The sequence below is a fragment of the Mytilus californianus genome, unplaced genomic scaffold (assembly GCF_021869535.1).
Source record: "Mytilus californianus isolate M0D057914Y unplaced genomic scaffold, xbMytCali1.0.p SCAF_9, whole genome shotgun sequence".
Lineage (NCBI taxonomy): Eukaryota > Metazoa > Mollusca > Bivalvia > Mytilida > Mytilidae > Mytilus > Mytilus californianus.
Window position 1 is genome coordinate 71,204,368 of NW_026262745.1, and position 5,133 is coordinate 71,209,500.

Genomic DNA, 5,133 nt, shown 5'->3' on the forward strand with positions numbered 1-5,133 from the left:
GTGATCTCAGGTGCTCCGAAAGGGTAAGCAGATCCTGCTCTACATGTGGCACCCGTCGTGTTGCTTATGTTATTACAAATCCGGTAAATAGTCTAATTCGGTAGGTCACATTCGTGAAAAGGGAAGGGTATTGTAGTTTTAGTATTGTACATTAAAATAAAAATATCTATCTATCTATCTATTTACACTTGCACATAGTTCCTTTGTAAATCTGAATTGATGCTATATTACTAGTTATAAATTAAAGTGAAAAGAAAACATATTGGCCTTAGTCTAATGCAGTTGATAAGAATTATAAAATGTCTTTTGTCTGTATTCTATTCTTTTTCCTATCTAAGTAATTATATAAACTTCTGAAAAGATGTGTATTGATATCGAAGTCGATTCCAACACATTTTGCAAATGCTGCTTAATTCTTTCCCAAGCCAAATACTGATAAAAGACTAGCATGATTTCAAACTGTAATGATTTACAAACAATAACACTCAAACGGGTGATCTTTAATCAATATCACCTTTTCTTTTATGTCAATTGTAATTGACCACATTTAATATCTCTTGCTTTACATAATTGAAAAGACTCTGTATTACACAATTCAATTCACAATTCTTAGTTTCATAGTTATACATATGACTTATTCTGACCCTTACTACAAACAATCCTTCTGTAAAATTATATATGGAAATTAATAATAATAAATGTGGGTTTTTCGAAGAAAAGAAAAAAACAATCATCTTTGGGCAAAAGACAAATTTTAAAGTAAGTTTATGGAAATGGAAATAAAATGTTCGTTTTTTTTTAATCAAAGAAAAGAAAAAAAAAGTTTTGTATAAAAGTGCAATCCAACTAAATTTCATTTGTAAAATCATTGTATTTATACAAAATATACAAAATGAGATGTCTTAACAACTGCAAACCCTATATCACTGACTAACCTCACCAGCATACGTAGTTCGCCTTAAACTGACATAATCAATTACTATCACATGTACAAAAAAAGTAAAATCACAAAAATACTGGTTTTGAAAAATCAAATCGGAAAGTCCCTTATCAAATCGCAAAATCAAAAGCTCAAACACATCAAACGAATGGTTAACAAGTGTCATATTCCTGACGTGGTACAGGCATTTTCTTGAAAATAGTGGACTGAACCTGGTTTTTTTTTGCTAGCTAAACCTCTCACTTGTATGACAGTCGCATCAGATTCCACAATTGCACAATAATGGAAAGGTTTCAAAGTCAATGAACCATAACTGACGAGGAAGGATAACATAATCGCCATGGAAATGAGATGTATCAATGCTTATCATGCTTATATAAAAGCATACAAAATACAATTGACTTATCATAACTTGTTCCTCATTTAATTGCCCTAATCACAAACTATAACAATTGCCAAAATTGTTTAATCAGAATATGTTTATGAAAAAGATGTACACAAATCAGTGTTTCTTTTAAGATTAAAATATAAATGAATCGACATCATCGTGTGGCAATAGACAAAATTTATAGTAAGGTTAGGGAAATGGGAAATACACGAAACAAAATATTAAAAAAGAAATCTGTTAAAATGTCTGACTATCTACAAAATCGATCGGATCACAGCGCGTGCCAATTAGGTGAAACCAGACAAGTATACACCAAAAATAAATGTAGTCAACCGAGTGGCAAAATAAAGGCAACATAAGAAAATAGAACGTGGAAAAGACAAGCATTTTACATAAAGAAACATACGAAACTGGCACGAAAGCATACACAATGTCCAGCATGCATTAAACCAACTAGTATAGGATTATAACTCAAAAGCACATTTATTTATCAGTCAATAACACTAAGCAATTGCAAACAATTTGAAAAGGTTTTGTGATAACAATTTATCCCGTTCGTGTTTAAACTTTTGATCGAAATTATGCGTGATTTAAACTCTATACTTATAAAAGATTTATAATTCTACTTATTGATTATAAAAAAAAAATCAGACAAAGAGCGATTCAGGCACATGAAATGAGTCCAACTCGAATACAGATATTACTGTAACATATTTTTGCAATTTGAAACATCGCGAAGTGAGCATACACTTAGCTTATTTAATTTGGTCGAAGAAACGACGAATAAATTAAACAAAAGACTGATTAACAAGAACGCAAGAAGGATGAGCAGTTTCCGCTCAACATGTGTCATTATTCGTATTGATCAATGAAAAATAACCGAAAATAGCCGAAATGTCACCTGTGCCACCTGTCGTATTTGTTTAAATCCATAGTCATGGGTGACAAATGTTCAGATACTAAATCTATGGGATTTGCCGTTGTTATTTTGATGTTTACATGTTGTCATGTACTATTGCATATTTGATTTATGTATTTCTCTGTGCTGAGTGTCTTGCGTTTCATTGTTCTCTATTTCTGTCACGTAGTGCTGTCATTGCAGCGGTATTTTTATCATTGCCATATGTGCGGGAGGTTTGGCTAGCCATCACAACAGGTTCAACCCACCATTCTTCTAAAAAAATGTGTCAGAAATTTGGATGTTGTTATCTACTGTCCGTTACTAGGTATGTAGGCGTTTGCTTTTGTTGTAGTTCTGTGTTTCTGTTGTTCCATAGTTGATGTTTTTCCATCGGTTTTAGTTTGTAACCCGGCTTTGTTTTCTCTCAATCGATTTATGACTTTTGAACATCTCGCAATTGTCGTTGTGTTTTTAAGATACATCTGATTTGTTGACAAACAAATATTATCTAGTTTCTTTCATTTGTAATGCACTCTTATTTATGTCCAAATATTTCATTTTCATGTGTTCCTAACTTTTTGATTTTTTCCCCAATTATTTTTGTTCTTTAAATCACCCATAAATACAAAAACTCATAAATAGGCCATTGCAAGAGACAGAAAGATTCCTATTTTTATTGAAATCCCATTTGCCATGGAAATTAAAAATGTATGGAATTCTTTTTTTTGTAGAATTGTCTGTTCGTGTAAATCTGTTTTAACAATATCTAATAATAATGACAATAATAATAATAATAGTAATAATAATAATCACACTGGTTTCAAAAATATATATGGTTTCTATATGTTTTTGTCTAAAATAAAGGAGATAAATGTCAAATTGCGGTTAAGAAAATGTCACTTCCGGTCTCAAAAGATAGCTGGTTTTACACTGATTCCAAAAACATAGGGTTTTTATATACTTTTTCATGTGATGAAGGATATATTAAGCTATTTCTGGTTTATCAAAGTTCTCTTCCGGTTTAAAATTTTAGATTTATGTATGCAAATAGAAAAAAAATATATATGGTTTCTATGTACTTTTCAATTTACCTGAAAATAAAACATTTCAGGGGCAATAACTGCCATAAGATGTCATTGGAATGCTTCAGAACAAATTTATCATATCTTCGTCAAAATATAGCAATAATTTTGTATTGTTTCTTTTATAGATATCGTTAAAAGAATCTTGAGAAAGAGAAAAATAACAAAAAAGGACAAAATTCAGAACATACAATTAAATGTTAAACGAATTAATATGAGGTTTTATGAAGACTTTTGCAAAACCACGATATTGCAAGTTTCCTCAATCCACGAAAATTGATACTCAAGAAAATAAATGAATTCACAGTAGCTCAGCTAATATGTCACGCTCGAATATGTTCAACCTAAACAAACTTTATTAACAAGTATTGCTCCTTACACAAAACTGCAACTGTTACAACAGTGTTATGTGTAAAAAAATGAAATCAATTACTAAGACAAAATGGTTAAGCACAATTCTTTGAGTTCAACCGAAAACTGTAAACAAAAGTGTCAGAGATATACATATAAAGTGAAAAAGACGTCTATACAAATGAACGATTTAATGATGGAACAACAATGACGTTTACACATAGATACCATGACAATACAAAAAGACAGCACAAACGTGTATATAAATACATGTATGATCTCCGCGGTACTACGATTCCCCTTCACCTGTACAGACAGTTTCAATCAAGATCTATTTGGTGTAATTAACCAGATATATCATGTTATGGAGGGGTATTTGCGAAAAAAAAACAGTCTTGGGATCAAAAAAGAGGGACGAAAGATACCAGAGGGACAGTCAAACTCAGAGATCGATAACAACCTGACAACGCCATGGCCAAAAATAAAAAGACAAACAGACAAATAATAGTACAGATGACACAACATAGAAAACTAAAGACTAAGCAACACGAACCCGACCAAAAACTGGGAGTGATTTCAGGTGCTCTGGAAGGGTAAGCAGATCCTGCTCTACATGTGGCACCCGTCGTGTTGCTTATTTTATTACAAATCCGGTAAATAGTCTAATTCGGTAGGTCACATTCGTGAAAAGGGAAGGGTACTGTAGTTACGACATAAGGAACATATCCGATATCATCTGTGAAACGGTTATTCCATAATGGTCAACCAACTCGTGATGGCGTCCGTAAAATTTACTAGGGGATGATTTCAACTTCACAATTTTAAACTCTTGGTTTAATAGCTTCCTTGTGAGCAGCAATCCTCTATCAAGGAAATCGTGATAGGAAATACAGGCTCGGGAATGTCGTATCAATTGGGAGATATATACTCCGTATGCAGGCGCTGCTGGAATGTTGCTACATAGAAATGGAAAGTTCACAATTGGGAATCTGAAATCATCTCTTTTGTCGTAAAGTTTTGTTTTCAACCGACCATCATTGTCAATTTCTAGATGTAAGTCAAGATATGAGGCAGACTTAACTGTAGCGGCTTGGTAAATTTCACAGTCCCTTGACTGGAATTTTTCGCAAATACCCCTCAAAAACATGATATATCCGTTCAATATACTGGTGACGGATGTCATATTTCAAATTTGAATTTCAGATATTCATTCTAGACGGATATGTTCCTAGTTTTGTAACTGCAATCCCGTCCTCTTTTCTTCAAATATGACCTATCAAGTTACACTTATCACTGGGTATGTACTTACATGAGCAACACGACGGATTTTACATTTGAGCGGAATCTGATTAACCTTCTAGAGCACCTTACATCATTCCAGTTGTTGGTAGGGTTCGTGTTGCTAACTATATAATTTCCTTTGTTGTATTTTGATCAGTTTTTTTATGTGCTTTTGTCGTTTTTTGTTTTT